Here is a 23,755-nt window from a genome sequence, read left to right as displayed (position 1 = left end):
GAAATGTTAAGCGACCAACAATACTATGCACCTATCACTAGAGATCCTACAGGTGAGACCAAGAAAAAAATCAAAAGAGTGACTCAACAGGCTCTGAGGAATGGGGAAATATGTGACAAAGAATGTCAATACCTAAATGTGGAAAAACCAAGACTAGCAAGCATCTATGGTATCCCCAAGGTGCACAAAGATATACGAGACCCACCCCTAAGACCGATTGTTACAACGATAGGCTCGGTAACCGAACCCCTGGCTAAATATATAGATACCATTTTGTGCCCGCATGTAGCAAACATCCCAGGACATGTGAAAGATACTAAACAAATCATTAACCTTGTGGAACACGTACCATTTTGTGACACGGCTAACATTCTGGTTACAATGGACATTGTAGCCTTATATAGTAACATACCCATAGCAGGAGCATTGACAGCCACACATTGGTTCATACAGAAGTACCAAATACAGTGCCCGAGTGTCTTCATATTAGAATGCCTGAACATTGTACTTAATGATAATGTGTTCGAATTCAATGGTAAGCTATTCAAACAACAACAAGGAGTCAGTATGGGGGCTTCTTGCGCCCCCACAATTGCCAACATTTATATGGCCCATTTTGAGGCACAATTTGTTTTCAATGAAGTAACACCTTTTTTCGAGTCTGTATGTAACTGGGCTAGATATATAGACGACGTGTTCTTCATCTGGCTTGACAATGAAGACACGCTAGAAGAATATCTGCAATGGATAAATTTATGTGATGATAATATCAGATTCACAAGCCACACCAGTAGAGAAAGAGTAACCTACTTAGATGTGGAGATAAAACATCAAGACCAGGCACTAATAGTAGACCTGTTTGTTAAGCCCACCTCAAAAAACCCGTTGCTTCACTATGATAGTTTTCATCCTACAATCCAAAAGAATAGTGTGCCATTTGGGGAATTCCTAAGGTTAAGGCGCAATTGTACTCAAATACAGGACTATGACACCAGAGCCATATCTATGAAAGAAAAATTCTTGTCCAGAGGGTATCCTAAAAAGCTAATAAGAGACTCATTTAAGAGAGCGCGCTTCTTTGACAGACAAGTATTGTTACAACCCAAAACAGAGAATAACAGCCCCCAGTTAGTATTTGTCACTAAACACTCCTGCATCAACAAAAGGATTAGACAAACAGTAAGTGCCAATTGGCACATACTAAATGTAAATATCCCCAAACAAGACAGACTACCCAGGCCCATTTTTGCGTACAAAAGAAATAAGACATTAAAAGACCACATAGTAAGATCCAGAATGGCAACCAAAAGTGAACCGAGACAACAATCACTCACAAACCTAAGACCTGTAGTGGGTAACTACAAATGCTCGACCTGCAAATCCTGCGCTTCAGCCATAGAGGGTACTAGTTTGACCTTCAATAAACAAACAATTGAACCGAAAGACCTTAATAATTGTAGAAGCACCAATGTAGTCTACCTTATCATTTGCCCTTGTGGCAAAGGCTACGTAGGACAAACAGGAAGAGCATTCAATGTCAGATTGACTGAGCATAGGTCAGCCATAAGAACGAGAAAAGAGACAGCCCCTATGGTTAGCCATTTTTTGGAAGAAGGACACACACCAGAGGATATAACATGGTACATCCTAGACAAAATACACCCAAGGGTAGGATATGATCAAGAGAAAATACGTAAAATGAGGGAAGTATATTGGATATATGTCTTGGGGACAGCCACCAATGGACTCAATGCTGAAATCCCATGGGATCAAGCTATCATATAATAATTGTGAAATGCATGAAAGGCAATAACAAGTTGTGGCAAGGAGATGGGGAGCTAGTAGTAATTGTTTATAGTCTGTGCCTTAATTATATTTAGATCTATAACATCAGACATTACCTATCAGTCGTTGTACATAATATTTTACATGTTAATATTGCATGCAGATGGCAGCAGTTGAACTCAGAGAGTAACATATTGTTTTCGGTTTATTTTCCATATAACAATATGAATGGGAACAGATTCCAAAAGTATCCGCCACAAAATTACACCCTACTTTTAATAAACTTCTGCATCTATGCCCTTAAAAGACTAAAACAATAATAACATACTTTGGGTCAAATTGATAATTAGATTTAGACACAGCCCACGGACCACAGGAACTAGGATAAGATGGCGGAGCCACTAGCAAACACTTAATACCTAAACAGGAAGTACAAGCCCACACTAACCCGTAATCTCGCGAGATTACGCTCCACTCACTGACCCATGGCGCTAGATAGCTTGCTATTTAAACGCCCCATCAGAACGACAGCTGCTAGATCGACAATCGGAATATATCGAGGACGGTACCCGAACACATCAGGTATGCCACGCTCATCCATTTAGATAGAGGCGCGCACGGTAGTTTTTCAATCTATCCCCACGATAATACTAGTCTACGAAATGTAAAATTTTCCCCTCTTTACGCTATCTATAGGAGATCACGCAGCGCATAGCATCCAGGGTCCGAACACCCTAGCAGTCAATCATCAGAGCAGACCACGCGGTAACGCACAGAAGAAGTCTTAGACCAGTAATAGGTAAGCGCTATGCTGTATCATGTATGAGCTTCACAGCCTAACAACAATAGAAATAGATACCGCAAGTGTCCCCTTGTCTCCCAGTATAGGTCCAAAATTATCTATAGCCGAAATGCAGACCCATGAAAGAGAATGAGGCAGCAGTTGTGGTGGAGTCGACAGGCACTCTAAAGGTAAATTAAACATATCCTGCTCATGAGATACATATTATGAGGATATGAGCATGATTTAAATTAAATAGCCATAACTTTGTGTCTTGCACAGTAGACAATATAAACCACCCCCGCTGAACCCAGCAAACATACAGGAAGCTACCCTGCTTTGCAGCAAACGAGACTGATAGACGGAGACATACAGCACAAAATAAGCACTAGACAAGGTAATCTTTCTATCGGAATAAAAACTAATACAAACTTCCACTTAGAACGATAAATTAAAAGGCATTCTCCGTTCCGTCTAGACACACGGATCTGGGTCCTCGGCCTCCGCACAGAAGTAATCAAAATATATCTATTAGAAGCCGTTTGCTCCTATAATCAAGGTAATAACATGCTCCTCTAGCCAACAACAACTAAAGTCTCCTTGGAAAATTCATTTCACCCTATCTTGAAAGTCCTACTATTAGAAAGTCCCAATTGGTCATATAAGCCAATTGAATTTTGAAGCTCAGTAGAGTAGCTACCATCTGCAAGCAATAATCCATACGGTGTAAGATCACATGAGTCAGAAAATGTGAATTAGAGACAAAATGTACATAATGTATAGGATGAATGAAATAAATGTACAGAATTTGTAAATACAAGTATGTAGATAAGTGTAAATATGACAGCACCTAGCTTTAGATGGCCCTCAGCGGACTTAGGAGTTTGCGCAACTGTAACAGACATAAATACAACAGTGTGTAAGGTCAAAATAGAATGAAGTAAGCAATAAGACATGTGTAATATATAACTGTATATAAGAGAGATACTAAAGCATTATTTTTTCATCATTTTTTAGCCACATTAACTATAGTAAAGAACAAGGCAGATTTCCTGAGGAAGGCGACGGCCGAAACGCGTTGAAGGAATTAATTCTGCGTTTACATTAAGTTTCTTATAATGATTATGTGGTTATTTTAAAAAAAAGCGATTATTTATGTGATAATTTCTTAATGTTTTGTATATGACAATGTCCTTGGTAAACAAAAAAAGTATATATATATGAGCAAAAGTATAATAAGGTAAAAAAAACGTAAAAAAACAGGAACTGATAATACTCTAAAAATAAAACAAAATAAATGACATCAACTATAATTACATGAGTGAAGAATGATTTATTGTAAAACACATGTCTAAATTACTCTCAGATTAATAATACACTAAACCCGGTGTGCACTTTCCCTTTCTAAAAAACAAATTCACCTTGCCAGGGTTCATCCTATTAGGCAGGGGCCCCATTTTTTCCAAACTAGGGGGCACAGGTGCCTTAGGGGCTGCAGTAGCAGGAGTCTGCCCTCCTTTCTTGGTGCACTCACTAAACCAGTGAGTTTTACTTTTACAGTATTGGCACCACCTTTTCGATTGGCCTTCTTGATTCTTCTTTTTCTGGGAAGCCTGACCCCCCCCCTCTTTGGGTTGTTGGGGACCTGTCGAAGACTTCTGGTCAGTTTGTTCCCCTTTCGAATCTTTACCCTTCTGGTCTGCTTTCTTCTGACCACCCTGGTTCTGGCCCTGGTTTTGCTTAACCCTTGTTCTGACCCATCTGTCTGCCTTCTTTCCCAATTCTTGGGGAGAGGTCAGATCCGAGTCGACAAGGTGCTGATGCAACAACTGGTTCTGACAATTGTTTAAAATCTGTTCTCGCATGATCAAATTATACAATCCTTTGTAATCAGTAACCTTACTGCCCAGCAACCAGCCCTCCAAAGCCTTAGTGGCACAATCAACGAAATCAGACCAGTCCTGAGACTGAGTTTTCTGGGTATCCCTGAACAGCAACCTGTACTGCTCAGTGGTTAGGCCGAACCCATCAATCAGTGTGTTCTTCAGGACCTGGTAATTGTTAGCATCCTCTACGCTAGTAGTGAGGAGCTTATCTCTACCTTTACCTTCAAAGGAGAGCCACAAGATAGCTGCCCACTGACTCTGGGGGACGCACTGTACAGTGCAGGCCCGCTCCAAAGCAGTAATCCACTTGTGGATGTCGTCCCCTTGCTTAAAGGGGGGCACTATCTTATTCAGGTGCTTAGTGTCTAAACTCCTGGGTTCCCGTGGGGGAATGCTGCCACCAGTGGGAATTGTCCCACTCAATTCTTGCTCTCTAGCAAAGGCGAGTCTCTCTTTGGCTAGGGCCAGTTCTTCCCTTTCGATCCGCAGATTGACTTCCCGCTCCTTCGCTTCGTACACTCTCCTCTGAGGGGATGTCATCCCTCTTCGAGCAAAGCCTCGAGAGCCATTGGTTTGAACGGATCTATTAGAGCCTCTCGACAGAGACCTAACTCGTCAATTTCCAATGTTAAGCTGGCCTGAGAGAGGCCCCAAGGGTCTCCTGGTACCATTCTCGTGCCGGCTTAAGTTGTCCTGGGTTAGCTGGCTAACTATGACTGGACCTTTGTCTGCCTCGTCCCCAGATGTCTCTGGCTCCTCGTCCTCCTCTTCACCTTCTGCGGAGAGATGGATAAGGTCAGGGTCACCTCGGGTTCCCTCGAGGGGTGGCATACTCTCTTCTGGATGAGAAGGGTCGGTGTTACCCGCCCTCCTAGCATCATAAGTCTCCAAGAGACCAATCAGAAACGGAGTTGTAGGGTTTGAACCCTGTTTTAGCTTCCGAGACGTACAGAGTTGTCGCATCTCTTGGAAGCTAAGTGCAGCATATCTGGACGTGACCTGTGGAGGGTCGACTGACACAAGGGGAGACTCAGAGTTTCCTCCTTTGTCTGACATGCTGCTTCTAGTGTGGTGTAAGTGATGCACCTACCTACACTATATGTTTCCTACTGATCCCTTGCTAAGAGTTGTAGCCAAGGTGTGCTAAGCCTTGAGGAGCTACAACAGCTGGTTCAGTAGAACTCAGAGTATTCTAAGCTAAGTTATATGTACCTGAAGTACTTATGCGATCTTTCACAAGATATTCTTAGGATACGCGTGGTAAAACAACAGCAAGCTCAAATCCCAACCGCTGCCACCAATGTGAGAAGTTGGCCCGATATGCAGTGTTCACTATTCTAGCGACCACTATGCATCGGTCCAAACGACCCTTATGGTGATTGGTTGTAAGTCAACCTTAGACCAGCTATCCTAGTAGCGTGGATACGAGCAGTCTTCGGGCTAAACTCTAGAGGGCGTGTTAAGCCAGCTGTTATACCATCACATACCCCTTGAACACCAAGTGAAAGGACACCACACAAGTGTTATGAAAATAAACAGTATATTTATTAGAATCACAACAGCCCTGTACTCTTTATGAGGACAGGGTACTAAGCACAGAACAAAACTCTTAGGAAAATACTTCAAGTGCACAATCAATACAAGTGCCCGAGGGCACGGAAAGTTTAGAGGTCTCGGGCGGACCGGATAAGGCAAGTCGGAAGCGAGGGACTCGGGACCCTTAAGTAAGGAGGCTATGCGGGCACCGAAATGCCGAAGTTACCTAGCCACAAGGGCTGCGGCTGCACAAGTCTTACAGGCGTCGGGGGTCTTCGCTGACGAGCCAGGAGCCGGAAGGAAGGAGTTCCTGGCCGGCGACCAGTGAAGAATAGTTCGTAGAGATCCAAGCCTGGATCAGAGATCGATGATACCTGAAAGCAGAGGGGACCAAGTTCGTACTACTAGCCAGTAGTCAGAGGGTACCAGGAGGGCACCGGATGGCCGTCACCTCGACTAGGTGAGTGGGCGACGCTAGGCTCTGCAGTCTCACGGACCAGGAGGCGTTGTCGGCGACCAGGATGGAGGTGCGAGCTGTCCCACGAAGGTTGATGCTGTCGGCGTCGCTGGGCCCAGGGTTGGGGCAACAAGCCTTGGCAGATTTCAGGGCCACGTGGTGGGCCTAAAATGGCGTATTGAGTGGACCAGGAGGGTCCGGGGTGCTCCTCTCGTAAAAGGGAGCAAGGGCCGGTCTGGAGCAACCAGACCAGCAGCGGTGGTTGTCGGATGTCGTCAAGGAGGTCACAGGCCAGCGGCTAGTAACCGGACAACGTGCTGAGCGGCAAAGCAGAAGGGCCCCACGCAGATCGTGGAGATGCTGGGAGACTGCACTTCGATGCTGGAGCGGCTCAGGGTCGGGGCTTCTCGGACCCCAGAGCACTCACCAGAGGATTCCTTCGGTGATCGTGCTGGTTAAGAAAGCGTGCAGGTTTTGATGATGGCCGGTCCCTCGAGGTCTCGTCGCACCCACAGATCTCAGCTAAGCTGACGATGTGGGTAGAGGTCAGAGGTGCCAGGGAAGCCGGTTCTCGTCGAGCTGGGTCGTCGGATTCCTGAGGAAGGACTTGCAGCAAACCGCAGAGTTCTTAGATGGTGCCTGAGGATGCAGGGTGACTACTCCTTAGCCACAAGGGAGATATCTTGAGAAGAGTCTCGAATGTCCTTTCGTAGAAAGTAGTTCTTGATTCAAAGATGATCTAATTTGGAAGGGTTCCCGCTCCTGCCTTTATCCTAAAGAAAGGGGTGGGTACATGACTAGGTCCTGCCCTAGGGGTGGGACCAGGAAGAGGGGCAGTTACACCCCTCTCCCCTGCCGGGCTTTCCCCAGGTCAGGGGCTGCGCACCCCTGGAACTGGTTCTAGCCGGCAGATGCGTAGTGAGCACCGGGGTGCCACTCCGCAGTCACCTTCTCGCACAGCCCTACCTACCCAGAATACACAAAACCCTGTCTAGGACCGCCCCTGACAGGAAACCCTTTGTCCAAGCTCTCCTCGCTGGAAGGACTCCCAGCAGCAGGAGGTCAGACTCGTGTCTGTGGTGGCAGCATCCATTTTGTGGAGCTGAGGCTTCAGTTAACTTTAACCGGGCTTCACAGTTACGTACATGTCGTGTCCCTCTAGAAGGGCGGAATGCTAACCTCGTCGCCAGAATTGGTGAGGGGGCAGCATCCCGATTCGTATGACACCTTACTCGACATGTCTTGATAACGCGATACCGAAGTTACCGACATGGTACGCGTTATCATGGAACAGCCATTGGGTCTTGGTTCCGCAAGCTGCAACCGGGCTCGGCTCGTGCCAGAGCCCAACTCACACGGTTCCATGCACTCTGCCTTCAGGATTGTCAAGGCCTGCCATAGGAGTGACTGATAGGAACTCGGGTGTCCATTTTAGGTTAGATATAGGGATACTATACCTACAGCAACGGGCGAGTACGCCACGTTGCCCCAGCTGTCGTGCAGCCAGTTGTGTCAGATTTAGATGGCCATCCAGGGGTGGCATAATACATGCTTCGGCCCCTGGTAGGCCCTGGGTACACCGATGCCCTGAGTTACAGGGTCTGACAGGGTGGCCCAGTTCCAATTGGGTAGTGCACCTAAGGTACACACATTAATTTAGCGAGAGAACAGCTAGGCTGTGGGTCGGATTAGCAGGCCCACAGCCCGAGAAAGTCGTAAACCAGTGAAACAAAAGCAAGAAGTCCGGGTGATCATAGGATTGCAGACCCTACTCTCCTACAATTGTGTTCTTCTGGAATATTCTAAGTTGGTGTGATAGGTTTTCAGGAATATGTTCTGATTTATATTTGGTGTATTTTTAACCTCATAATAATGTAGATTGTGTTTTGTGGCAGACTCATTTCTCCTCATTTGGTCTATTCATTCCCCATCTGAGTGAGTGTGGTGTTTGTATGGATGTGTGAGGTATGCTTGTGAAACGCTTGAGGAATGTGTGATTGTTTTCTCAATGTCGATTGTCCACTCCCATTGTGGTTTATGATTTAATTGTATTCCTTGTCTGAATTTCAAATGACTCTTTAGAGAATATTGGTCGAAATAAAAGAGCTATTAAATAGCATATGGTTGCATTGTATATTTTCCTTTGCAGTCCTGGAATTTTTGTTTCTAATTGACATATATCAGCACTGGCATCTTGTTTGTTGTTCTACAATACAAAGGAAAGCATGCCCGCTTAGAATCTCTCCTACGTGATCCACACTACATAAAGGGCTACATAACCCCCTCAATGACCCCACAGTACCTTTTAGTCCTTATAGACCTTGTAGTAGGGTCTCTAAAATCCAGAGTTAGGTGGGTAGCCCTGCCCTGCGGGAGGGCCGGGCCGAATTTCAAGGCCCCCGGCGCCCTCTTGATGACGACACCAGCGCGCGCCTCGCGCAGCCCCCTGGGAGGTGTAGTCACGGGGGCTGCGGGCGCGGGAGTGCAGGGTCCGTGGCAGGAAACAAACAAGGGCAGCAAAGTAGCCGGGTGGACTCCCGGAGCCGTTCCCCTCACGGCAACACCGGGATAGCAGGAGGTGACTGGCAAGCTGGTACTGCTAACAAGCGCGTAAGCCTAGTATGTGTAAGTACACAGTGTTAAAAACTGTACCAACCAGCGGACCTTATCTTCTAGGGCTTAAAAGCATCCATAGTCATTTTCTATTGACCAGGTTTCGGCTCAACCTCATCCATTACCTCATGGCACAGCCTCGCGGATTCCACAGAGGCCAGTGCCTCCTGCTCTGTGGCTGCAACAGTGAGTCTCCTCAAGACATGATGCACTTTATAATGTTTTGTCGTTTTTATGCTGTCCCTAGAAAGTTATTTATTATTCCCATTCTCAAAAAAGCGGGTTTAAGGCGGGTGAGACCAGCTCTTATCTTTTTACAACTCCTCTCTAATGACACTGTTTCGCATACGATTTACTTTTTACGGGTCGCTGTTAGACTCAGGTCAAGCTGCGATTAACTTCTGTACTGTAATTCATGAATTTTTATTTTATGTTTTGATTAACTAGGACATATTTTATTTGTCAATCTGCAACTTGGAAGATGTTTTATCATTTTATGTATGACTTTATGGTTTTCCTTTGTACAACCGAATAAAGTTTGTTGATAATAATCACTAGGGGATTCATTTACAGGGTAGCATGGTATCCCTCACAATAACTCCAGGAGTCACAGTCCACACAATGTACATGCTTTGTTCCCCCTACTTCCAACCTTACATATACCCCTAATCACCTACCCAAACCTCCCCCTGATGATGCCAATGTGGTCCTCCGTCAACCCACAGACCAAATGTTTGGCCTCTTTGAAACTGCCCATACAATAACAATGCTGCAGTTGTAAATACATATCAACTACCATTTGTTGTGTTTGAAACATTTTATTGAATAATAAAACCTAATAAACATAATCTGATTATTAAAGCAAAACAGAACATCAGTTGCCTTACTCATAAGAGACAAAAAGTGTACATAAACATCAACATACTGTAACACTGCAAAGTTATGTAGAGCACAATTCCTAATTTCGGGCAATCTTTAAAGTTCAACGATAGAAACGTTCATAAAGAACAGGAAAGGAAACAAAGAAGGTGGGATACAGTGGTTTCATTAATGTAATGCTTCCTACATATAGAAAAACAAATACTAATGATTTTGCTTAAGCAATAAAGTCCGCACATTAAAATACTAAGAGAAATATATTGAACAATGAACATTTCATGTGTAATTAGAATTCAATTTGAATATTTTAACCTCCTCAGCATTATTTGACTCATGATTACAACCTGAATGCTGTGTGGAAAGGAACCGCCTCATGGGGTTCAAAATCACATATTTTCCAACAATAGGATTCAAATGATAAACTTGAATTTCAATTCAATTTATTGACTTATGCCTTTTTTGGAGATCAACAATTTCAAATATATACAGAGACTTTAATCAACAGGCTCACATGGCCTCCTTTTGCTGGAACAGTTAAAAACGTATTCCATTTACATGTATTTTTTTCTGAAACAAGCTAAACAAAGTAAGTGCACATAAAAATTATATTGACTTCTAATCAATGTCAAAAACAGCATTGGAGGAATTTGTGCCGTGATCTCTAGGGTTTTGACCTGATTGTACCACATGGTAGACTTGTTCTCCAGAGTCAGTCCCACCAGAAAGATGCTGAAGCACTTTAATGAAAAGCTTGGTTAATTTAGATAGCCATGTAGTCAATCAGTTTAGAAGACAATTTCACACAGTGTAAAGCACTCGGCAGTTCAAGACTACATAAACGTATTGAGCTAGAAGCCAGTCAGCTCGCCTCAGTGTTCTTCACAGACTCTTGCAATTTCACATCGGAGAAGCAGAACCTGATCTAGGTCATGTGCTAAGTTTGATGTTCTGTTTTATGCTTCTGCCTTAATACAGGCTAAAGATCCCTGTGGAACAGGATTGGCAGAGATTAAGCCGATTTACGTAAGAAATTCTCATTGCCCAAAAGAATTTGCGATCACACTGAGTTAAAGAGATACAAATTCTTCAAGCAGATCTTCCATACAACGAAGCGTTTCCCAGTATTCCAAATACAAGTAAACAAATACAGAAAAATCCAAAGCCTTTTCATCAAGAAAGAAACTTTCCACATCTTAAATATCAACATACGTAGATCCTTGCTACCACACCGTCTCCTTCACCATTCTAGTTAGCCAAGGGCCCAAAATCTGAATGTGTCCTGACAAGTTCCAGTAAATACCTTTCACATCATATTGGCAAAGTTTTTTTATTTTTTTATTTGTCCAATTCTTCAAATGGTGAAAATAAATGTACCTGTAGTGCAAACTAAATGTGGTTCTACATCAGTTAAGCATTCCCTGCAAAATGTACAAGCTCGTAGGACTGCTTAGATCAATCAACTGGCTCGGACAAGAGCCCCCCCGGCCCCCCCCCCTTGAGTGTAAGATTCACACCGACATACAACCTTAAGTGGTAGTGTAAGGCCCATGGCAAAACAAAATCAAAGTGGGCAAATAGGCTGCCCTTATTTCCAAATCATCACCATCAATTCATGTTGCCATGTACCCTCAATGTAATCATATTCCTGTTTGGAACAGAAATGTTACAACAAACACCAGATGGTTTAAATGAGAACAACATGGCTTGTTCTACGAGCTGGTGTCAACAGCTTCGAAACATATCCATTCTTATACTCCATTTGAACCTTTCAGTCCCGAACGTCAAATTTCTCTTTGAATTTGGGAATTGTCGAACAGGGACAAATGTTTTCAGTAGTTTCACAAGTTCAGACGATTCAGTAGCTAACCTTAAAAGTATCCAAAGCGGTTCTGCACATAGCTCATCTGTTTGAACTGGCTAGGTTACAGCATTCCTGAGCTTTGTACTAATAGTATGGATGCTGGAACTAGGGAGAAAGATTATTTCACCCACTCCAAGGGTGTTAAAGACAATCACTCTGACCTATAGCCCTGAAATAAATTAAAGGCAACACAAGAGAGGAGGTTTCACCCCTTTCACTGCAACATAATGTCCTTTAGATTCTCTTGGAGAATGGTGTCTTTCACGGCGTGAAACACAAAGCGAATGTTTTCAGTGTCTATGGCTGTAGTGAAGTGGTGGAAAAGAGGTTTACAGCGATTCCGCCGCTTTCTGTCAAAACATTGCACCAGGTAGCGCTGGACATCCTCCATGCGCTGTGGATCCCCCTTGAAATCAGAGAAGTACTTCTTAATGCTGACAGTTTTTACTTTGTCCACAAGAAGATCCATTTTGTTGAGGAAGAGGATAATGGAAACGTTGGAAAAGAGCTTGTTGTTGACAATTGTCTCAAAGATGTTCATGGACTCCAGCAGACGGTTGGTTCGCCGGTCCTCCATGAGAACTTGATCGTATTCACTTGACGAGACCATGAAGAGGATGGAAGTGATGCTATCGAAGCACTGGAACCACTTCTGCCGCTGGGATCGCTGGCCGCCTACATCCACCATTTTGAATGGGATCTTTTTGATTATGAAATCGTGCTCCACAATTCCCTTTGTGGCTTTCCGAGCTAGCAGTATGTCTTGCTTGCTTGGGAAGTAGTTCAGCTGCCCAATGTGGTCCAAGTTATCCAGGAAGTACTTCACAGACTCGCCCAGCTGGAATTCACTTCTCCTGTTGAAGGCTTCCTTGATTCCCGAATCCCTCCAAAGGGCACAGAGCGCAGGCACGTACAGCTGAAAGGTGGAGGGCTCTACGGGCACGCCCACCTTGTTCTCAAAAGCCATCAAAAACATGCCATGCTTCTCGTTCTCGGTGTACTGCCAGGGGATCCCCAGTTTATCCCGTGCATCCACCAGGACCCTGGCACCCTTGATGATGTTCTCAAAGATGGTGTCCCTGAAGTCCAGCAAGGCCTTCTGGTCAAACTCTTTGCCGTGAATGATCCTCATCTGCTTCAGAAAGGTAGACTTCCCACTCTCTCCAGCTCCAAGGAGAAGGATCTTGACCAGCCGCCGGACAGCACGCCTCTCCCGGGATAGCATGGCGTCAATGTCCCGGCTGCGGCGGCGGGCCTCGCGCTCAGAATCCCGGTTCCTCTCTTTGCTCTCGCCCCGTACCCGGCTAGCCTCAGCGGGCAACAGGCAGCGGCTCAGTGTCCGGACCACAGAGGCCATGGTGACAGTTAGGACAGTCAAAAAAATGTCAAAGTCTCGGACGCAAATCCAACAGCATGGAAACTAAACCAAGAGACAGCCACCAGTGTAAGTGCAGCGAAAAAACTCCTAATATTAAGCTTTTATATAGGGATTGTAATGAGCCAACATAGTGTCAAGAAGCCTAACTAACCTGGGGGGCGGGAGCTAGAATAATAAATACAACAAAGATTTAAGACCTCAATTAATATCCATTGGTTGCTTATGAAAATTAAGATCTCTCTTCCATTCTGTATGGCGAACTTTGCCAAAGTTGGCAACAGCTTCTAACAAAAAAAATAGTTGAATGAATGAATGAAAAGGATCTTATCTTGCGCAGACTTAGCCCCAAGGGCGTCAAGGCGCCTAAATCAAATATATCAGCTAAGCCCCCTACAGTAACACTCAGCAGCATGCTCTCATTGGTAGGCCCTCTTAAAGAGACAGGTTTTAAGAGCTTTTTTAAATAGCTCAATTGTGGGAAGGGTTTTTATATCAAGAGGGATAGAATTCCAAAGCTGAGGGGCAACCACGGAAAACGCTCTGGCTCCCCATCTGGCTAGTTTGAAACGCGGAACAACCAATTGACAGAGTCCCGCAGACCGAAGGCCTCTTGTAGGGATGTAGCGCGTAAGGAGAGAGCCAATGGCACTGGAGGAACCTTCCGTCACAGCTCTGTAGGCTAAGCACAGAATTTTAAAAGAGATTTTTAGTTCACTCTAGGAATCACATGACAGGGCAGGAATTTCTCCAAGTTAACTAAATACATGCATTTCTATAAACTACTACATAGGTCAAGATACTAACAACCTTTTTGCTGAATTCAGATCTAGTTTCAACCTAAGCTGACCCCATGTCAAGGGTGTAAATGTTCGTCCTTATTTAATTTAAAGTTACCGTGCCCTGGTATAAAGTGTTCGGTAGTGTCAGTGTAACCTACCAAACAGTGAAAGTGTACTAAAGTGCAAGTTGTCTGTCCAGCTCCGACCGCCGCCGTCTCGACTAAGAAAGTCGCTGCCGATGGAGAGAGAAAAAGCCCAAAAGTCCAGCACCGCTTCTGCATTCAGGAGGAACAAACGAGAGGAAAGTCTGTTGTCTCCAAAACTAGTCGTAGCTGAAAGTTTTTGTTTGTTTCCAATAAATCTTCGGTGGTGTCCCGCCCAGCCCTGCTGCTCCTGCCGGTAATAGGGCGGAATCTTGAAGGAAAATCCGAACTGGTTTGGAGCCACAAAGGGAGCGCTGGAGACGTCCCTCCACCCGCCTCCCGCCTGTTTAAATATATACAAAATCCACACACTTTTGTAAAATGTAAATGTCATATTTTAAAAGAGTTCAAACAGACCCAGCACGAGCTCTACGAAAAATAGAAGATAAGTGAATTGTACTTAGAGAAAATGTGCTGATAAGTAATCTATTGATGTAAAATACAGTGGTCAGGCAATGTTTGTGGATCTAATCTATTCAGATTTTAACTCCATAGTTTACTACATTAGAATACTTGAAGGTCCATCTCTCAGATCAGTTCTATTACAGTTTTATTTGCGATAACACTTATAGAGATCATTGATAAATAGACTTTAAAAGCCATGGGTGGAATAGATCCTTGGTCTAAATCTAGAGTATTGTCTGCAATAGAAACCAGTACAAACAGATTAAATCTAAAAGGATTGAATATGTTTATTATAGTGGTTTAGAGTAAACCCAGAAGACACTCTTTGTTCCTGAAACTCAGAAAATGTATCTAAACATTATGATTACATCCTATTTTATGTCCATAGACTGCTTTAGCTGCTTTCCTGTTTAAATGACAACATTTGCAAATATATTTAACAAAACATTAAAGCTGGATGTCAGAAATTCTGTCTTTAAGTATTGTGTAAGAGTTATGCGTAATGGTTTTTATTTGATCTGAAGCAACACTAACACTAAATAGGTACGTGCACAGGTTATCATTAAACTAACATTATTAGCAAACTCAATATGGAGGGAATTGAGAAACATGGCCTCATGTACCAAGGGTTTTATTGTTCAAAAATCCACTGGTTCGGTAATTCACAGAGTTTTCAAATGTTAAACCCCTTTTTAAAATGTACTAAGCCAATTTAACAATTCGGATTTCGAAAGTGGAATGTTAGTGTCCCTTCTGAATATTTAATACATATTTAAAACATCCTTAAGGTATGTATTAAGCTTTGAAACCATATGTGGGCTGACAAACAGTAACAGGAGGTAGTAACCCAAGGGGACATTTGTGAATCTGAAAGTAAAATGGGGTGCATTAAAAATGCCTTTATTTAAAAGCAATCACAGACACAGTAGTGTGCTGACTCCACAAGCAACCAGTTTTACCAAATGGATCATTAGAACATGAACCTCAGTATTTCCTATATTGCTGAAATTTAGTCTCTAATATTTTTGTCATGTGGTGTAAATATTTGTTCCTGTTATTTCCCATTTCAATATTGTCATGAAATGTACCTATTCTGTTTGTTTCTGGCTTTCCCCTCCTGTATTAGGCTTTAGTCCAGTGTGAATTCTCTCATGTGAAGTGACATTGTATCTGACATTCAGAACACTCATACGGCTTTTTTCCCCCGTGTGAGTTTGCTCATGACAAGTAATTTGTAACCAAAACTTTGCTTGCATTTCGAGCATTCGTAAGGGTTTTCCCCAGAGTGGGATCTCTCATGAAGCATAACACTGTCTTTCAGATTCAAGCGTTTATGGCATAAGGATTTTCTCCAGTGTGGAGTTTCTCATGGTCAGATAGCGTTTTTCTCAGCAGTTTGTCTGGCATAGAACACTCATGAGGTTTTTCATCAGTATGGAGTCGCTTATTGTGAGAAAGTGCCATCTTTCTTGCATTGGTATGCCCCCACTTTTTGCTGAATTGCTGATGTGCTTTGCCTGAGTGTGCCCTGGACTCCTGCCAATCAGGTGTCCCGGGCCTGTGTTCCTTCCCTAAAACTGTATTGAAGCTGAAACACAATTGGCATCTCTGGTCACTTGTCAGCCCCTGGTAAATGGTACCCTAGGCATTGTGACCAAAGAAGACCCCTAAGGGCTGCAGCACTTCTTGTGCCACCCTTAGGGGCCCTGCACCCTGACACCCACACACTGCCTTTGCAGACTGAGTGGCCTGGTGCAGAACTAACCAAAGAGTCGACATGGTACACATTCCTGTGTGCCATGCCCACACACCCACTGCCCTGGCATACATCAGTCACCCCTCTAGCTGGGTGCCCTGTGCCAGTGGTGTGGGCACAGATGCAGGAGTCCTGTGCCCCCTACAGTGCCCAGGTCCATTCCTGGGACCTGTAAGTGCAGTGCTGCCATTAAGAGTATATGATGCTGGGAGGTTGTCATTACGAACTCCACAGCACCATAATGGCTACAATGAAGACTGTTTTAGTTTAGTTTAATTTATCTGTTTAGCACAGTTAATTAAAACCATTGCTGTGAAATATCCATATTAGCACAATTATCACATCAAGAAACAAAACCGAAGAAATACACTGTCATTTAAAAAAAAATCTATACATTTAAAAACAATTTTAAAACTACCAGTGTTAAGTTACTATTGAAGTCCGAAAAGTGAAAAGATTAGAACAAGAGGTGCTAGACAAGGGGACGAAAAAAGTCAGTAATACGGTTTTTGGGGGGGGGGGCAGGAAGCGTAGGAGCCGAGGAGGGTGAAAAGAAGTTTGCCAAGAGTCTCACAAACTTTCCAACCCTGGCAAGCGCTTGAATATCTGTGGAGGTAAAACACAGAGCCGTCGACTCCCAGCATGACCTAGTGCCCCATTTAAAAAGAAAAAGGTTTTAATAAATGCCTTCTGGGGCCATCCATAGCGGGGCAATAACACAGTAGGTGCGGCCATGATTCTTTGTGATATAAGCACAGTCTGCAGGCCCCCCCCCCCTCCTTTGAAGGAGCTCATCTGTAGGACGCCGTAGAGCACAGGTATAGAAGGCGCATAGACAATATGTTCTTCCGTGCCACAGCGTTCAGGTTTTCCAGTAGATAGAATCGCGGTACCCCAGGCTGGTATGAGACATTCAAGGGAAGCAAGACAGTTGGTGTGTTTAAAGCCTGAAGGTCCATCCGATGGGAAATTAGTTTCGCCTGCTTATTTATGACTTTTTTCCACACTGAGTATGGAATTGTGTCTGAGATTAGCAGGGAGCTGTCAATCTCTAATGATTTAATGGCCTTTGTCATTTGACGGTTCCATGGGTTTCTAGGGCTGGTAAAGATCTCTTTTAGGCAGAATTTTAGGGTGGTATCTGCTGCTTTTGATGACCTTATAAAATATTTCAATGTATCTGCCTCGCAGTAGATGGACTGCCTTTGTAGTCCCAGTTCCAGACGTAGTCTTGTTCTCTGAATGAATTTCAGGAGATGAAAGATTTTTTTGTAAATGGAAACTTGGGCATGGTCAAGGCAGACACAGCATGCACCTGGAAAGGCCTGATGTCCATAGTTCAAGGCGGGGAGTAGTGTGGCTTTGATCACTTTCAAGATAGGTTCTGCAGAGGGGCTGCTCAGAGACGGATTCAAACGAGTCAGGGAGTATGTTATTGCAGAAGTGGAGAAGTGTGGCTCCCTGGTTAGAAGCGGCATACCCTGAAGCAGAGGTCGGCCCAGGACCAGGGTTCAATTCCCGACGCGGCAGGGTCTTGGGTCAATATCCGCGGACTCGATAGTTCTCACTTAGGTGCCTACGCTAACCATGGGCCCCACTCTGCAACTCTGGGCAATAGCTTGCTTAATCTCCACAACGGCCCTAGCAACGCCGGAGATGCCTGGCTTCACCTTGGGGTGCCCTCTCACAGGGAAAGCCAGGACGGGTTCCCCAGCTGTATACAGCGCCAGGACGCCACATAACGAGGTAACAGTGCGCTTTACAAGTATACATACATTACATGCTCTTTTTTTCATGGCAGCTAAATGAGCTGTTGATCTTGAGGTCTCGCAGAACCATACTCCTAAGTAATTGTATTTTGCTGTTGAGTTGATCGTTGCGGGCCCAATGTGCCACCTTAAACTTCTCTTGTTCTTACAACGGCCGAATATCATCACCTTGGTCTTTTCTTAGTTTATTTTTAGCACGTTGGCCGTATTATATGTATGAAGCTAACTTAATGCTCGTTGGAGCCCCGTTTTTTGTCTGGTCCATTATGACAATATCGTCAGCATATTGTAAAATATGCAGATCCCGTTTTGCAGGACCCAGCTTTGGCGGGAGTAAATTGCTTTTCTTCACATATGTTCCCAGATCGGCAGTATAGAGATTGAAGAAAAGCGGGGCGAGAACACAGCCCTGCTTCAAACCGTCTCCGATGGCAATTTTTCTGGAGACTGTCTTGGGGCCAGTTTTAATTCGCACCGAGGTGTTCTTGTGCAGGGAGATAAGGGCTCCTAGCAGGTTCTGTGGAATCCCGATTTGTCCAGTTTCCTCCATAGAATGTCGCGAGACACTTTATCGAAGGCTGCGCTGTAGTCAATAAAGCAGCAGTATAGTGGAAGATGATTTTTGTGTGCCGCCTGCTGACTCAGGAAAGCCAAAATTGTGATGTTGTCTATGGTGGATGCTGAGGAGCGAAACCCTGTTTGAAAGTAAGGTAGAATATTGTTTTCTGCTACCCAGTCTTCTAAGAGCTTGAGAAGACACCGGGCATATGCCTTCGCCTCAAAATCTAGTAAGGCAATAAGTCGGTAGTTTGCTGGGAGCATAGGGTTTTCTTTCTTAAAAATGGGGCATAAAATCGAGCCGAGCCAAGAGTCTGGTAGCTGGCGGGTCATAAACACGTTGTTAAATAATTAGGCAAGAAGTTTGGCCCACTCTGCCAACGCACATTTAAAAACCCCTGCTGGAAGGCCACTAGGCCCGGGGGCCCCGTCGTTTTTCATTGCCTTCAGAAATTTGGAAACTTGGGCTGCAGAGGTCAGCTCATGGGGTTCAGTCAGCGTTGGATCGACATTATCTCTTAAATCGGTCGCCACGAAGTCCGACGTGTCTCTGCCGTATAGTTGAATTACATGCTGGGCCCAGACTTCTTCACAGACTGCGTTCCCTCTGTTGTGATTCGACGAGCGGAGCTTGTTCATATAATTCCAGAACTGGGATAGGTTCTTGCCCTGTAACAGTGTGAATATTTGTATCCACTCTTTTTGTTCTTTTAATCTCTTCGCAGCCCATACTGATTTTCTGAAGGACTTGCGCAGTAATGCCATATTGTAGGCCGAGCGCGCTGTGCCATTCAATTTGTGCAGACGCACAGCCCTCCTGAGGGCTTTTCTTTTGGTGGTTAGCTCTGGGTCATAGATCCGCTTCGGGCATAGCTCGTAAGACTTTTGTTGGGCCTCAGTTCCCGTTAAGAGAATTTGCAATTTTCTAATTGCGCTGTCCCACCGAAGATGTAAGTCCGTTGAAGAGCTAGGCCTAAAATTTGGAGTCTCTCCTGTAAGCCAAGTGCTCACCTTGGTAGAACCTGATGAATCTCATTTGATTTTCCTGACTAAAGTGTGGAATTCAGCTTGCGTTGTGTGCCCCACAGCTGTTATTTCTGCGGCGGCTGGCACTAACAATTCAATTGTTACCGTTAAGGGGTTGTGGTCACTCTCGTGACTGTAAGGGACTTCCATCCTAGTTATTTTGTTTCCTAAAAATGGTGAGAGGAAAATATAGTCAATTGTAGAGATGTTTTTGAAGGTTGGAGGAAGACTGACAAGTTTGATATCAAACTTCTCAGCACATTAAACCCACACTTTTAAGTGTGGAGTTTAGGAACTTTAAAATATTCACCTAAAATCAGCCGAACAACGAATTTCAATTTACTCACCTGTTTTCAGGAGGGACCTCAGTGCTGCACTTGCAACCATCTCTACCTCTGAATCTTTTCTGACATTTAAAGCACTAATCGTTTTTTTCCCCAGTGTGGATTCTCACATGTTCGGTGAGATTAGATTTACGGCTGAAATACTTTTGGCATTCGGAGCACTGATAAGGCTTTTCCCCAGTGTGGATTCTTATGTGCTGAGTGAGAATGCTTTTTTCACTGAAACATTTCTGGCATTCAAAGCACTGATAAGGTTTTTCCCCAGTGTGGGTTCTTATATGCTGAGTGAGACGGCTTTTTTCACTGAAACATTTGTCGCATTCAATGCACTGATAACGTTTTACCCCAGTGTGGGTCCTTGTATGTTTAGTGAGTCTTCTTTTGTCACTGAAACATTTCTGGCATTCAGAGCACTGATAAGGTTTTTCCCCAGTGTGGAATCTCAAATGTGCAGTTAGAAGTGATTTAAGTCTGAAATCTTTTGGGCATTCAGAGCACTGATAAGGTTTTTCCCCAGTGTGGGTTCTTATATGCTGAGTGAGACTGAGTTTGTTTCTGAAACATTTCTGACATTCAGAGCATGGATAAGGTTTTACCCCAGTGTGGGTTATTGTATGTTGAGAAAGACTTCTTTTGTCTCTGAAATTTTTCTGGCATTCAGAGCACTGATAAGGTTTTTCCCCAGTGTGGGTTCTTGTATGCCGATTGAGACAGCTTTTTTCACTGAAACATTTGTGGCATTCAGTGCACTGATAACGTTTTTCCCCAGCGTGGATCTTTGTATGCCGTGTGAGACTACTTTTTACACTGAAACATATCTGGCATTCAGAGCACTGATAAGGTTGTTCCACAGAATGGGTTATTGCATGTCGAGAAAGACTTTGTGTGTTATAAAACCTTTCCTGGCATTTAGAGCACTGATAAGGTTTTTCTCCAGTGTGGAATCTCAAATGTGCAGTTAGAAGTGATTTAAGTTTGAAATGTTTTGGGCATTCAGAGCACTGATAAGGGTTTTCCCCAGAGTGAATTCTTGTATGTTCAGTGAGTCTGATTTTGTAACTGAAACATTTCTGGCATTCAGAGCACTGAAAAGGTTTATCCCCAGTGTGGGTTCTTCTATGCCGAGTGAGACTGTTTTTGTCAATGAAACATTTCTGGCAATCCGTACACTGATAAGGTTTTTCCCCAGTGTGGGTTTTCATATGCAGCATGAGATGGCTTTTTTCACTGAAACATTTCTGACATTCAGAGCACTGATAAGGTTTTTCCCCAGTGTGGGTTCTTGTATGCCGATTGAGACAGCTTTTTTCACTGAAACATTTATGGCATTCAGTGCACTGATAACGTTTTTCCCCAGCGTGGATCTTTGTATGCCGTGTGAGACTACTTTTTACACTGAAACATATCTGGCATTCAGAGCACTGATAAGGTTTTTCCCCAGTGTGGGTTCTTGTATGCCGTGCGAGAGTGCTTTGATCACTGAAACATTTCTGGCATTCAGAGCACTGATAAGGTTTTTCCACAGCGTGGGTTATTACATGTCGAGAAAGACTTTGTTTGTTACAAAAACTTTCCTGGCATTCAGAGCACTGATAAGGTTTTTCCCCAGAGTGGACTCTCATATGTTCAGTGAAATAAGATTTACGGCAGAAACTTTTTGGGCATTCAGAGCACAGGTAAGGTTTTTCCACAGAGTGGGTTAATGCATGTCGATATAAACTCGGTTTGATACTAAACCTTTTCTGGCATTCAGAGCACTCATAAGGTTTTTCCCCAGTGTGGATCCTCATATGCTCAGTGAGATAAGATTTACGGCTGAAACTTTTTTGGCATACAAAGCACTGAGAGAGTTTTTTCCCAGGGTGCATTCTGTCAAATTCTGTGAGATGAGATTTATGCCCGTATCTTTTTTGGCACAGGTATCTTTATTCCCCAACTTCGGTTATTTTGCCTTGATTGAGGCGGGCTTGAACACTGAATTTGTTCTCACAGCCCGTGTTTTTATAAGGTGTATTCCTAGAGTTAATATCTCTATGTTTAGTTTTCACTTGCTTATATGCCACGGTAAAAGTTAACCCGATTTTACAGTCGGGCTTGTTTAGATAATGTTCAGCATTTATCTCTAAAAGAAATTGTGTGTAATCTTCTCAACACTTAAATTGAGCAAGAAATGTGGGGAAGCAGCCCTATAACACCTGTTGAAATGTTTCTAGCAGATAATAGTCTTTAGGTTATAGTCTCTCCGGCAGCAACTTATTTTGTGACTGAAGTTTTTCTCAAATCTATTTGTATAGGTTCTTAGAAATGAAGTGATAAGGTGTTAGTCTGATATTTAATGATTAAACTGATAAGCACCTTTTTGCACTGACATAATGGCAGTAACTGAGGGTGTTAGAACGTGCACAGTACTTTTTTGGATCACCAGTCACAGAACATCATTTCCTTTTTCCCTTTCTATGTTTGGTGTAAGGTTAAGGTTTGTAGTTATGAAGACGAGGTTTTATTTACATCAGATATAGCACAATGGTGCTCATTTAATCCATTTTTATATTTAACAGTTTAACATATCATCCTGCACAACAGATAATGTTGAGGCAATTTACATAGAATTACAGAACAGTACACAATAAAAAGGAAACAATCTGAGATGGTCATAGACACAATAAAGTGGTGAATTTTTAAGGTTTTTGCAAGAGTGAGCAGAGTGGGTCGTGGTGTTCTATCCAGAGGCAGATAGTCTCAAACTTGCGTAACTGGTTAAAAACGGTTGTCGAACAAAGGTGATTTTCAGCTTCGGAGTCTTCTTTCAGTGTCTTTTCTTTGATGGTATGCAGAAGAAACATTTTCTTATAACTTTCTTTTATGCAGTGTGTGCTTCCTCTCTGGAATTACATGATGCTTTAGATGAACGTTATTCTGTGCACAGATATGACTTTGCTCTGGGTTAATGAAATGCAAAATGAGAGACTTGGCTTACAGGTATAGTACTTTCCTCAGCTCCCACTTCCTCACCACACCTAGATTTTGGGAATTATTTAAACGTAGAATGCTGGATGTCCTTCAGTTTTTCAAAATAACCCTTCTTATGGCATTGACATTCAGTTGCCCGGTGCTAAATCCTGCTTTCTTCGTCCGTAATTTCAATCACCTATAGTATTAAAATTAAATAGTTAATACATGTAAATTTCCAAAAATAATATTTACAAGCCAAATCAATGCAGAATTTTGAAAATGTTGAGCTGTTTTTCAGACAGAGCAGAGTGTAGAATGGTAGCCTGAAAGTACGTGGATGTAGTAGTGAGGATTTGTAGAATTTTCAACATTTTATTAAGTTCACAAAGGATACATGTACCCTATGGACTTGTAGCATAGAATCCAAAAGGCAGAAATTAAAGTCATATGGACTGGTACCAAACAGATATTTAAAAAAGAATACTATTAATTCATTTTTAATGTAGATTTCTGGTACGGGAATTTCCCCTCCACGGACAACAGTCATTTTCCCCTGTCCTGAGTTACCACCTACTTGTATCTGGTAGCCTGACTTTTGAGTTTTTGCGTGCGGCAGAGGCCAATCTATTGTGTGCCGCGAGGACTATGCCTAGACCATTCCCTCAACTATGGTCCAGAGTATGAATCAAGGGATAGGAAATTAAGGCGTACTTTCATGTGTTCACTTTATTCCACCTGATTATCAGTTGTTAGGTTTTTCTGCTCCTGGATTTACTGGGTGCAGAAA

At 43.5% G+C, this 23,755-nt stretch overlaps 1 protein-coding gene and 1 pseudogene across 1 annotated transcript in view; both read right to left on the bottom strand.

Annotated features, from left to right (window-relative positions):
- The window catches only part of LOC144805476 (uncharacterized), a 187,244-nt gene that overhangs the window by 56,994 nt on the left and 106,495 nt on the right, over positions 1 to 23,755 (bottom strand). The gene's annotated exons all lie outside the window — the stretch shown is intronic.
- On the bottom strand, positions 10,596 to 13,467 carry LOC144805485 (guanine nucleotide-binding protein subunit alpha-12 pseudogene; annotated as a pseudogene).

The sequence above is a fragment of the Lissotriton helveticus genome (assembly GCF_964261635.1).
Source record: "Lissotriton helveticus chromosome 1_1 unlocalized genomic scaffold, aLisHel1.1 SUPER_1_unloc_11, whole genome shotgun sequence".
NCBI classification, from domain to species: Eukaryota; Metazoa; Chordata; class Amphibia; order Caudata; family Salamandridae; genus Lissotriton; species Lissotriton helveticus.
The sequence above is the reverse complement of the archived record's forward strand: the minus strand, read 5'-3'. Positions and strand labels throughout refer to the sequence as shown.